This window comes from Spodoptera frugiperda, chromosome 28 (genome assembly GCF_023101765.2).
Source record: "Spodoptera frugiperda isolate SF20-4 chromosome 28, AGI-APGP_CSIRO_Sfru_2.0, whole genome shotgun sequence".
Classification (NCBI taxonomy): domain Eukaryota; kingdom Metazoa; phylum Arthropoda; class Insecta; order Lepidoptera; family Noctuidae; genus Spodoptera; species Spodoptera frugiperda.
In genome coordinates this window covers 2,044,062-2,058,244 of record NC_064239.1, presented here as the reverse complement: position 1 = coordinate 2,058,244, position 14,183 = coordinate 2,044,062, and the positions used below count along the sequence as shown (strand labels likewise).

General features: G+C 34.3%; 1 protein-coding gene across 2 annotated transcripts in view; it reads left to right on the top strand.

Annotated features, from left to right (window-relative positions):
* Positions 1-14,183, top strand: part of LOC118265226 (kinesin-like protein CG14535) — a 331,078-nt gene that overhangs the window by 208,230 nt on the left and 108,665 nt on the right. Inside the window, exon 1 of one of the 2 annotated variants that reach the window (XM_035578025.2) lies at positions 3,129-3,275. The exons of the other annotated variant lie outside the window; for it this stretch is intronic. The gene's annotated coding sequence lies outside the window, so the exon portion shown is untranslated. Of the gene's footprint in view, positions 1-3,128; positions 3,276-14,183 lie in introns of those variants that run through there. 2 annotated transcript variants of the gene reach the window in all.

Genomic DNA, 14,183 nt, shown 5'->3' with positions numbered 1-14,183 from the left:
AACGTACATAAATCTTATATTCCCACGAGTTAAACTGTATCAAATTACTGAGGAAGGGAGCATCCTAGTCAAAGTATGTTCACCCCTCATATAAACCTACCACGGTATCCATACACCCACAACTTTACAAGCTGAAACATTCTGAACTTTATCTCAAGGTCATAAGGTGTGCGGATGGTTTTTCGCTAGCAAATATAACGTGGTAGATATAAAAATCAGTTTCAAGAGTGTTTGAAATGACGTGCCGTTGCAATATAGGGTCACGTTTCGCCCCAAGGGGTCAGAATTAAACGGGTCACTGGTCAGGTAAATATAATGAAGTAAACAAATTCAACTCGCTTTGATGCACCATTGATATTTATATTATTTTTAGGGGACGTTTAGTGGGGGGCTAATATTTATATTGGGGGCGATCGGGTATTTTGAGATCAATTTGAGGGTGCTTTTGGTAATTTTAAGTAGGTCTATTTTGTGATTTGGGTCTGGGTTTATTGATGACGTAAACCATTGAAAAATTAATTGAAATAAAATGTTAGAAAAATATATAGATTGGGATTTATATATATGTTTATCTACCGACCCTGTCGTTGTGGACCACCGGTGGATAACCAGAAATTTGTTCGTCAAAAATATACTTATTTTACCAATTAATTTTTAAAACCTACACTACAACGTTCCTAATTTCTTTACACCAATCACGAATGACATTTTCCTTACTCATTTCCAATTTAGACCAACAGGAGATTAGTGGCTAGTATTGTATTGCATTTCATTGGTTATTGTTTAAGCCAATTAGGCTGCCGATACACGAAGCCGAAGCTTTGTGACGTCCGTTACCTGCCAAGTTTCAGCCGCAAATGGAATACTAATACAAATTTTCGTTGCACACTATCGTCAAATTAGTTTGGATTGTTGGTGCTGCAATACTAGTACTGGTACGTTGACTGTATTAAGTGTGTCGTCAGCTTTTTGTGGAATTACGAAGTGTGTATTGTTTAGAGAATCTTACTGATATTAAAAATGCGAAACTACTGAACTGTATTTGCTCTGAATAACACATATTCCATAAAATAACGAATTGATAAAAGTCATCTCTCAAACATTTTTACTCGCAGTATTTTTATGGTATAAACCGGTTAACGAGCAGATGGATGACCTGGTGGTAAGCAATCGCCGCCACCCATGGACACCCGAAACACCAGAGCCGTTACAAGTGCGTTGCCAGCCTTTTGGGGGTTAGGAATTTAAAGGTTGTTGGGGAATCAGGGATTAAGAAGATTGGGAAGGGGGGTAATTAGGCCTACAGTAACCTCACTCACACAACGATTATATGAACACAAACATTGTCAAACACAGCATTTATAAATAGGTACCTACAACAATCTAAACATTCCTTCATCAGTACAAGAGGCCATTATCGTCCACCCCTTCCCTCATTCTCACTCCTCCAAAGACAAACTCCCCGATATTTTTCTCCAACACCAAGAGCGTTGAAACATTAGAAATTCAAATCAATATTTAACCTTATTCAATTAACTTAGGGCACATCTAAAGAACGTTTTTACATAGAAAAGGAGTATAAAGGATTGCAAATGAGGCTTTTCCCTCAGGGCTCTTTAATTATAAAAGAGATTGTTTGTCCAAATTCGAACCGGCTACCTCCGTGCTCTAATTACTGGCTGGAAATCTCCGTTTAAACTGTACAATTAGAGTTTTTTAGAGACCATTTGCAGTGAGTTGTTGAAGCCTTGATTTCGTTTCGGTTCTCTGTGGTTGGATTATGTTGAATTTATTTTTGTTTGTAAGGCTATATATAGGTAGTTGTAGGCACTGTTGATTACTTTCCGATAGTACGTAGATACTTCTGTAAATACGTGAAATATTTTTTTCGTCCTAATATCGTTCCTAATATGTATTGAATTGGATGGATGCATGGAGCACCCATGCGGGAAACGAACCCGCTACACGTCTCGCAGCAGCCGGTTGCCCAGTCACAGCGCCAATAGTGCAGTCATCTTATTTCTATACATTTAACATATTACACCAAGTGTAAAACAACTTATGAACACTGCTATCAATGTTCCTTGTTACATTTACTAGTTTCATAAATGTTCTTCCCTATTTCGTTTTAGTAAATAAAGATATGACTCCCAACCCATAAAAATCCTCAGAACGTATAAGAACCTCAACAAAATCAAAAGTTATATCGCACGCACAATTTCCTTATACCCGGGACTGGATAAAAATATATTCATAGACCGTGAACCCAAAACCTTTCATAAGGCCTACAAAGTTTTAAGTGTCCTACAATAAAACTAAAACTTCGCCTTAGCAACTAAATATTCAATACAAAAAAAAAGGTAATGTCAACTGATTTTATAAGTTTGGCAATTTCTTAGCCCTCGAGGACAGATGTTGGCCGAATTTGCCGAATTTTCCGAATTTGCCGCACTTAACTAACTTTGATTTTAGTGCGACGGAAAACATTCGAAGTTCCCCGTAATGGACGTTCGAAACACGGTCCCGTGATAAAAGTTTCAGAATTGGCTCCGATAGTTTTCTTACTTATAAATAAGTGGCGGATAAATAAGTAATCGGTTTCGATATATTGAGTTTGTGAAGCGATACCTGTATGATTTTATTTAGTTATAACTTGTAATGACGTTAAACTATCTAGTTTGTTTGATGCGCGTATTATATAATCAATCGTAATGTTAAAAAATCATTTTTATGAAATACATAATGTATGTTTTAGGTTCAAAACGTGTGAATTTTAGACGATTAGTTACTGAAAACATTTCTGATTTAACCAATGGATATCTCGGTAAAGCTTATAATAAAATTAATTCATATCAATCATTTGAATATTATTTTAATCATACAATTTTCGCATTAACCAAACTGTACCAGTTAAATCCACCTAAATACCCCAAATATTAACACGTAAACAAAGCGTCAAAATCATCACATTCATAACAAATTTTAAAACCAACTAAAATAAATATACCAATTATAGTTTTCCGGGAAAATCGGTTTTTTCGACGAAAAACGCCCGCGTGGTACCAGGCGCACATTGTGGATGGGAGGTATCGTCATCGTAGCGAGATGCAGTAGATAATACGGCACGAGACTGAACTTCAGTAGCGCGTCGACCGTCGACGAAGACGGACGTCCTGTGGTGCGTTCGTGCCACCGTTGTCGTGTTTATTTCGTGTGTTGTGTAGTGTCAGACATTAATTTCTATTAAAAGTGTGTTTTTAAATGTTTTCCGTAAGGTTGGTAAAAGTTTTTAATTTATAATTTTCATTTAAAAAAATATTGTGGGTACTTCGATAAAATTTTTATGATAATATTTTTTGACCCAAATACATAATGATGTTCCTCTGAATATTTTTATGCAATCATAATATTTTTTTTTTTTACAAAGGGTGAGCGGATTGTTGCGTATCGATACTGAGATTGAAATCACGTGTGACCTAGGTTTTACAGATTTATCTAGACTATTTCAACTACCATTACATTAAATTACATGACCCTCTCAATTTATTTGGCGAAGAGAGGATAGTTACATTCCAAATCAGCATCACTGTCTACTGTACTTCCTCGCGATTAAAGGCTTAAAGTTCCATTATATATTATGACATACATTACATTACTTGTCGACAATAATACTCGTATCAATGAAAAGTCCTCCAGCATAAAGTCACATGCGGCCATTAAAATTATCACATCAAGTAGCCATACTCATGAGTAATTGACTATTCATATCCATAGGCATATACCTATCATAGCACTACGGAGATCCAGTAATATATCCTACTTCCTACTGTATTATTACTCTTCAAAGCAACAACTACTACAGAGATTTTATAGTCTGAAATAACACGATAGGCTACGCAGACGAAACTGCATGTAGAAGTTAGTACATTATAAAATATATAGCCTACATAACGCTGCATTTCACATCTGTCATTTAAATATGACATTTATGATAAATGGACATTCTAGTCACATGAAACTATTTCAGTTCAATGAATGATTTCATTCATCCTCTAGTTTGCCTATAAGTGCACTTTATCTGAGTGTGAGAAATGCATCTAATTGAACTATGAGAAGATTCTGAGTTCCTAGTCTCTCATAGATGTTTGAATTCGTATTTGATAATGATATTGGTTCTTAAATTGACATACTCGTATTTTACTTAGAATTTGACTACGTGTGTGATCATTGGATGAGATAGGTAGAGATGAACAAATTTCAATATGCCGACTATGTCAGGTTCATCATCATCATCATTATATCAGTCATAAAACGACCACTACTGAACATAGGCCTCAAGTCAAATTATCTATTTTTAACTTTTATCCATGATATTGTTCTAATGTAAATTTAAATAATGGGGTGTGATGCAGTCACTATCCTTTACGCACAAGTCCAGTTACCGTGCTACCAATGAAAACTCAGACACGGAAAATTTTAATAATCATTTTCCTAGAAAAAGATTATAGTATTCGATTTCTTATACGATAGCAGAGAGAGTGTGAGACGGAGAGTGACCTTTTCAAAGTCAAAACATTTATTTCAATTATTCCTAAATTAGGCACTTTTGAAAAGTCAAATTGAATAGTCCGTTAGTCTCTGTCAGTGAAGATAGTGCTCATTCCAAAGTGTAAACTCCATTTTTTATTCTAATTCATGAACTCATGTTTAATAGCCAAACTAGTAACCACTGAACTAACAAAACAGTTAATTTCAATTAGGTTCGTAGTAGTGTATATATCATTTAGAACTTCATATCATACGCCTATGAATCAAAACTAATGGTCTCAATAATCTCTGCCATAAATCGTGTAATATTTATTTTGATGTATATCATAGCCATAGGTCATTGACTTCACTTCGGTAGTTTGGGATTGATTAATGTGTGTTTAGATTAGTATTGGAATAATTCTTCATTTATATAATTAGAATCAATCAATAGTTTGTTTCTAGCTTCAATTTATTTTCTGGTCTCTGTCGAGGTTTTCCAGTAAGGATACTTCTAGGGAGTAAATAGATATCTTAAGGATCGGCATAACGCATGTATTGCCCAAAGTGTTGCAAGTATTCATAGGCCACGGTAACCACTTACCATCAGGTGGGCAGTGTGCTTTCTTGCCACCGTCGTGGTATAGAAAAAAAACAGTACTGTAGCACTTTAAATATAGATTTTTCATAACAAGTTTGAAATTGTACCCGTTGTATGGCAAAACATCATCCTTTATTTCATGCGAACATGTTGGTTATGTTCGCATGAAATAAAGGGTGATTTTTTATTTACGATACAGGTTACTCTCTCAAAATATCACTTCAGATTAATACTACATGCACACATCAACAGTAAATAAATAAAAAAAAACAAATGAGGTCAAAACACTCAATTTAATCAAACTAAAACAGTTTTCAGCTCTGAATAAAGCACATGTAAAGCGTAAAGCGCTACATGGGATCAATCATTCCAATGAATTTTCCTCAACATTTGAACACGGTTTACTTAGAGTAATCCCTTATTTTTATTTGTACGAACAATTATTGTAAGTGCTTGTAGTTGTAGGAAACCGTAGAGGTTATAAAACAAACGTAATGTTGAGTGAAATACGGATGGGGCTTTTCTTCACTCACAGTTAAACGTATATGCTAGATAGCCTTACGAGTTTTGTTAAAAAAATAAAAAAGGTTCCTGGTATTTCTGCTCTCCTGGTACCTGTTTTGTTGATTTTTGTGTTAGAAAGACGCGAATCGCGAATGATAGTCATTGGATTATTTATTTCATATCATTGTATGAAAAGTACGTATATTAAAATGAAATATTTTGTTTCTATAACCAGTCCAATTTTAAAATATAATTCACAAGTAATTTTACTGCACATTTCTTAAAAAAAGAAACAGTTTAGCAAATAATTGTTTATTAGAAAACGTATAAATGAAGAACGTATGTTTCTATAAATATAAATGATACGTTTTTATGTATAAAAACTGACAATTATCTATGTGTAATGCGAATAAACTGGTCTTTTAGAAGTGCTATAATTACCTAAGTATGTCGTTTACCACACTGCATTTGCACATATATGTACCCTTATCAAGCAGGTGCAAAATTGCACAAAGTCACCTGCTAAATGTACCTGTAGTATTAAAATATTCATATAAGACACATTCTCCTTGTTAAATTGAACTCATAATGGAATTAGCAACCTCTGTTTTCCCTTTTAGGGATTGCAATGCGTGAAATACACTGTCCACGTTGCGTCATTTGACGAATGCATGCATCCTTCACAAACAATACGGTGGCCTACAAATGACAAATGTTTGTATCTTGTTTAGAAACAATGAAAACTATCAACAAAGCGGCTACGTTAAACCCGTCTAAACAATAGGCGCATCGTAGACCCTTACAATTATAAAACATTTTACACTGACATCATACATACTATTTACCATTTCATTTGATGACAAATGTCTAACAAAATAATAACCAACACTACTGATTTCATCATTATTGTTTTGTCTAGTTTGGTAGCTTACGGAGACGTAACGAGTAGCGTGACGCGTAGAAAAAAAATCAACATACAAGGCAGTGATATAATTTTTTTTTTATCATAACAGCCATTAATCGAGTCTTCCCTTATTTACTAGATAGATACATTATTGTCCTAATGTTGCCTACAATATTATATCCTACTGTCTTGTCTAGTCAAATATGCATACGTGCAAATGCAAATGCACTCTATATTCCTTCACTCTCCCAATCCAATGAAGCTGCGAACTCATACAAACGGAGACAGTATACCATAAAAAATCACAAAGCTATTTAACATCACGCGTTGAGCAAAGACAAGGAAAAGAAAAATCCTTTAAAAACATAAGTTACGGGCGTAATCAAAGACATTAGTTAAAACACAAATTCTAGACCAAAATTCAAACCCTCATTTCTTTTTACAAATACTAACTGCTAACTCGAATCACGAATTTACATAAATTACATTTCTTAACCGTTTAAAAAACCAAAAAGTTCGAATACAATTTCACGCTTCCAGCCCTTACATTAGTCGTTCAGATATGGTGAAAAATATTTTTTCGCACGTTACCTAACAACCATTCGGTACAACTGGCCATAACTCATTGCGAGCTAATAAAAAAAGTAATTTCATGAAGGCATTAAAACGGTTTATAGTTCCAGATATTAGGGCTTACACGCGAACATACAAATGTATAATTTCGCTTAGATAGGAATGCAGTGTATGAAAGGGTTGCAACCCTGTGCTAATGGCTTCACTAAACGCATGATAATGTAAAAGATTTATTTATATTATTTTTCGTAGTGAGAACCGAAAAACAATAAGTACACTTCAAGCCAAAAAAACTGACACAACCAAACAACAACTTAATGAAGACCAAAAATTTTACGACACGCTTTAAAAAAAGCGATTCCAAATAAAATAAATTTAAAGCAATACCTACATCGACTTAACGTAAGTACTACTTTTATTGCATTTCCTATAAAACAAACGGACGTAAAACCGTATTTTTTACGCGTTTCCCATAGTGATTTATTTGAAGCAACAAAACGTACCGATACGATTCTAACGCATTTTACGGGATAATTTGAAACAAAGAGAACATCTGAACTGATTAATTAATGTAGCAACTGGTTTACTATGTAAATAGTGGTCGTAAACCACCCAGTGTGCATTAGAAGGTTTATACCGTGACATACTAACGTTTTGTTCAGCTAACTATTACTAATTTCACACCAAAATGGATTGATAATCTTATTCTCTGTACCCTTAAATAAATATCAAATATCAATTACATAAATCACATATTACATGGGACTTGTTATAAGTCAACACTTGACAGGACTTGTTATACAAATGGTGGAAAGTGGGTGTACATTGTATAGCGGCATTACGTGCCGTGCACCTCTGCCTACCCCTACAGGGTAAAAAGGCGTGGCGTTGCAAATAAATACATTTTTGATTTACATTTTATGTAAAAATCACCTTTATCTCAAACGTCGATACTAAAAACACCAATTGTAATCATAGATCCACCGATTCCCACTTTTATTCGCACTCCAGTGTACATAACGAACAGAAAAAAAAAACAACACAATCGACAAAACAGCAAACATTTACACGAACAAGAGAGGTACACTGTGTAACAAAAGTAATAAACGCGATCGTCCGACAACATACGCTAATGAAATTTATAATCCATAAAAGCCAAGCCGTTGTTTTATAAAGTGTAATAATCATAAAGCCGCGTCTCTATCGCATGGGCTTATTTAATAATGTGAACGACTGTACTAAGCTTATTGCTCGACCAGTTTCATCAGCAGTTGTTTTTGGCCGCAGTTCGATACGTAAATGTTGGCTATTTTTGGTTTTTATTGTATAAGATTATGTTGAATCTTTAATATTATAAAGCTGACGTACGTATGAAGGGTACATAAATATTATTCTGTTTGCAAAACAGCTGAAGATTATTAATATCTTTAGTTTACTAACAAAATATTCACGTTACTAGATACATTGTAATCTAAACAATATTGATGCCAACAAATAAAATAATTTGAATCTGACACACTGAAACACGAGTACTAAGAGTATGTATGAGAACCTCCTCCTTTTTGCGAAGCCGGTTAAAAAATTTGGCAACATAAAATTTTTATTATTTACAATGCAAATTAACTCTAAATACAAAGCAACACTACAACTGGGCTAATATTAAAATTGCTCATTTAAACTACAGGTAAACATGTAAGCTAACTGTAGATTATGTTTTCTCAATAGTAAATAATACATACAATAATTATCCAAAAAAGTACTGAGTACATACAAAACAAACATATGTAATGGTAATCCCTCAAAAAGGTACAACTTCCCAAGATGTGAGACACGTGTAAGCGACTATGTCAAAAGAGGAAGTTATAATATAAATATATATAGGAAAATATATTATTAGGTACATACTTACAAGGATATTTTGATATTTCGATAGATATTACATAGTTTTCCCTTATTAGTTGGGTTTATTTTAGTCAGAAATCGAACAAAATACAGCTTGGTTTTTGTATCATTAGCCAACCAAAATTGAATATTTGAATGATAACTGTCAGAAAAAATTGTTTGTGACAAAAAAATATACAGGCTGTATAACTGAAACCGCTTACAAATAAGAAAAAAACACTAAATATATGAATATATAAGAAGTTAACTTCCTTTTTTAATTTACCCGTGAATTTAATAAATCTATTAATATGGCTAGTACAAAATCTAAGTTTTTTAAGCGTGATATTATAATTTAATTTAGTAGGAATCTCAATTTTCTACTACATATTAATTATATTAAGTCTGTGGTAGCCGAGAATCTGGTTAAGTCTAGATTTTTCCGCGTAGCTTGACGTTATTACTCATATACTCCCCAGAGTTATTTTTAGTTCACTAAGGGCTATTTAAAGGGTTTAGGTAAATTATAAAACACAATAAATTATAAACAGTTAAAGAAAAATAAAAATACCTAGTACTAGGTATTTACATACTAAGTATTAGATAAGTACATTAAATACACTACTTAATGATCTTAACATAAATGATCTTTATGACACGCTTCTAACATTAGCATCATTATTACACTTTAAGTATGAGCTACAAATGCATCCATTAATACCTTAGGCACAAAACTTTCAGCATCCTTAGTACATCTTACGCAAATTTTATTTAATTTACTCATAATCAGATAACAATGATCCATAATGATTAGTAACAATGGAAGTTATAAACTATGTTAGTATCAAAATTGTTAGTAACAACGAAAAACTATAAATTATGTTAGTACCCACTAAATCTAAATAATAGCAAAGTCTTAAACTTTAAGAAAAACCATAAACCAACTCACAAACTACTTCAATACTTAACCAAAACTAAACACAACTCCACACTCACCTTCAATGCCAACAGAAAATTTGATAGGAGACGGCTTTAATTCATAAATTAATTAAAGTTTGCCGGGATTGGGAAGACAAAGTTGACTGTCATTGGGAATGATAAGCAGGCTTCGTTAGGATCCACGGGGCACGGACCAAGTGACCCGGGCTAACGAGTCGGTCACTACAGATTTGTCTCCCTAATACCGGTCCTGATATTTCGGTGTATATTTTGGTAACTGTAAAGGCTTGGCTGTGTTTGTTTTGTTTATAATAGTGTCGTTTGTTGTAACGTTGTGTAAATGATGCAAATTGGGTGTAAGAACTACGTAAAGAAGTTTTTGTTCACGGTTTATGTAAAATGGGTGCAATTTGTTTAGTTTTTTGACACTTTGACTGTGTTATACTTACCTACAGTAAATGTGTGTAATATTACTTTGGTTAATTCAGTGTTTGAATTTGGATCTTATATCTATAAAAATATATTACAAATTTATTTATCCTATTGTAACATACATATTTAATGCATAAATATACAGTATACATCGCTCTAAACATCAAAATAATTCATCACAAAAGCATTTCCTAATAATTTTTCGTGACAAAATTAAATCTCCCTTTCATAATTTCCCGGCTCTTATATCTCAAAGGAGTTTTTAATTCATTCAGTATTGCAAGACATACTTTAATTATTACGTTGGGCAACACAGTGACGCTCGACAATAAAAGCATAAAGCGAAGCGGGGAAAAGCTATAAATTTTTAACGTCTTCACGAAACACCGTTCGTTTAGTCCCTTTGAGACTAAGTTAGCAGTCTAAAGTAAACACGTTTTTGCTATTCAGTGCAGAATGAAGCCTTTAATTATTTAAAAAAAATATTACAACGCTTGTACCATAGACAAGTAAACTTACACTGTTCTATAAATCTATAGCCATTACAACTCACATTTAATATACTAGATGGCGGTAGTAGTTACATTTTGATACACAATCATATGCATTATCAACACCCCCACTTATCAAAATAAACTAAATATTACAATGTGCAAACTTAACATCTAACTTAACATCTTTAGAATACCCAATGATTCCATAAATTTGTAGTGTTTAACAGAACCCAGGCCCTTTGTCAACAAATCTGCTGGCATCTCATTTGTAGACAAATAAGTGATTTCTACTTTTCCACTTTTGACAGTTTCTCTTACAAAATGATGTTTAACATCAATATGTTTTGTCCTGTTGTGACATTGATGATTAGAAGCCATCCGCAATGCACTTTGATTATCACAATACAATCTAATTGTTAACAAAGATCCAGTTAGTTCACACAATAGTTCTCTAAGATATACTGCTTCCCTACAAGCTTCCGAGAGTGCAACATATTCGGCTTCAGTGCTTGACAGAGCAGTAACTCTCTGCTTTCTACTTTGCCATGAGACGGCTGAGCCTGACATAACAAAACAAAATCCAGTGTATGATTTTCTATCTAGGCTATCACTTGCCCAATCGGCATCAACAAAACCTTGTAAACTTTCTCCTTGACTACTGAACTTTAAACAATACATTTTAGTTTTCTTTAGGTATTTAAGAACTCTTTTAGCATAGTTCCAATGTTCAACACTGTAGCAAGTATTAAATTGACTTAAATAACTAACAGAGTAGGTGATATCTGGTCTTGTCATGACTGCCAGATACATAAGACAACCTAAGAGTTTTTGATAACTAAGTCCTATTGTACATTTTTCTGCTTTTGGTACATTCAATTTATTCTCAATGGGTGTATCAGTTGTTTTACAATCAGTCATATGAAATTTTAACAATAATTCTTCTATGTACTGCTGCTGATCTACAGTTATCACATAGTTATTACTATCCTTCTTAACACTTATATTCATACCTAGATAACGCTTAACTTCACCCAAGTCTTTAATTTCAAATTCAGATTTTAAAATACATTTTAACTTCTCAGTCTCAACTTTACTATCAGAAAATATAAGAAAGTCATCAACATAAACTGCTAATATAATTTTTACATCTTTACACATCTTTGTAAATAAACATGGCTCTTGTGTACAGTTCTTGTAATTATTTTTACATAAAACATCCCTAATTCTCTCATACCAAGCTAAGGCGGATTGTTTTAATCCATATACTGCCTTTTTGAGTTTAAGTACTTTCCCTGACATTTCTGATACAAAGCCTTCAGGTGCACACATATAAATGTCCTCTTTCAAATTACTATTTAGATAAGCAGTCTTAACATCTAATTGAGTAATGTCCAGTCCTAATTTAACACTTATAGCGAACAATAATCTTAATGTTGAGTGCCGCACCACTGGTGAAAAGGTTTCACTATAGTCCAGTCCATATTTTTGGGTAAAACCCTTAGCGACTAATCGCGCACGATATTGCACTTCACTATCACTATTGACCTTTCTCTTTAACACCCACCGACACTGCACAATTGTAGCTCCTTTTGGAGGATCGATGAGCTCGAAAACTTCATTCTTTCTGAACGATTCTATCTCCTCATCCATTGCCTTCCGCCATTGCTCACTTTCAGGACTTCTTAGAGCTTCTGTCACCGTCAGTTCTGTCTCCTCCATAGCCAACAAGCCCGTCTGATTGTACCTTGCTGGTTTACGTATCACCCTCTTTGGTCTATCGTTGATGTGTTCTGGTGATTCAACTGGGCTGCTGTTTGATGATGAGTATTCAGGAACATAAGTCTCATCAGCTTCATAGAATGTTATCTGGGATGAGTCACTGTCATGGTTTTCTTCAGTATCTAGTTCTGATCGTTCTAGGCATTCCTCCCCCACTGAACGATCATTTCCTACAGGAACAGTTGAGCCTTCTTCTATACACCATGTTGTTTCATCAGTGGTGGACATTCCTGATTCAATTACCACTACATCTCGACTTGTAGTAACCACCTTCTTGACAGGATCATATACCCGGTAGCCCTTTACATGTTCTGAATAACCAACAAGAATGTGTTGTTGAGCTTTCTTGTCCCACTTGGTTCTTCTTTCCTTGGGAACATGTACCATAACTGGACTGCCGAAGATCCTTATATGGCTCAAGATTGGTTTTCTTCCATGCCACATCTCATATGGTGTCTTGTCATGGAGGCCAGACGCTATTGATCTATTTTTTAAGTACACTGCAGTGGACACTGCCTCTGCCCAAAAGTTTTTATGTAACTTTGCGTCAAACAACATGCATCTTGCTTTTTCAACAATTGTTCTGTTGTTTCTCTCTGACATACCATTTTGTTCTGGTGTGTATGGGTTGGTTTTCTGGTGTATGATGCCAAATGTTTTCAAAAATCCCTCCATTTCCTTCGAACAAAACTCTCCACCATTGTCCGTCCGTAATATTTTAATATTGACATTTTTCTGGTTCTCCACCATGGATTTGAATTCTCTGAAGTATTTGTAAACCTCATTTTTCTCTTTCATGAAGTAGACGAATGACATGCGACTGTAATCGTCCACAAAAAGGAGGAAGTATTTCGACAATCCGATAGATTTAGTCTCCATTGGCCCACATACATCAGCATGCACAATTTCCAGCACCATTGTAGCTCTTGTGCCTGTGGGGAACGGTAGTCGGGATTGTTTGCCCTCACAACAAACCGCACAGTTTGATTTTGTCACTTCATAAGAGTCTTTATACTCAACACCTTCCACAGCACCATTCTTCATTTTGATTAAGTCTTTTGTGTTTATGTGACCTAACCTCCTGTGCCATAACAAAGCGTTATCTCTGGCAATCAAACATTTTGTCACTGGTGTTTTACATAAATCTAGTTTATAGACACCATCAATGAGGTTAGCAACAGCCACTAATTCATTATTTGCATTGTGAATTAAACACTGACTATCGGAGAAAGTAACACTGTTGTTGTTTTTTATCATTTGGCTCACTGATAATAAATTTGTAGTGAGGCTTGGTACACACAGAACCTCTTTAATTGTAATGTCATAACCTTGCTGTGTTGATATTTCTATACTGCCTTTGCACACTACCTGAAGTTTCTCATTATTAGCAATCATAATTTCTGAGCATGTCTTTGGACTTGATACATCCTGTAACCAACTTTGGACAGCAGTCATGTGAACACTGGCTCCTGAGTCCACGTACCACTCGTCTTTACTGTATCTAGCACTCAAGAATACAGCACTAAATGCATTAGACGACTTATTTCTG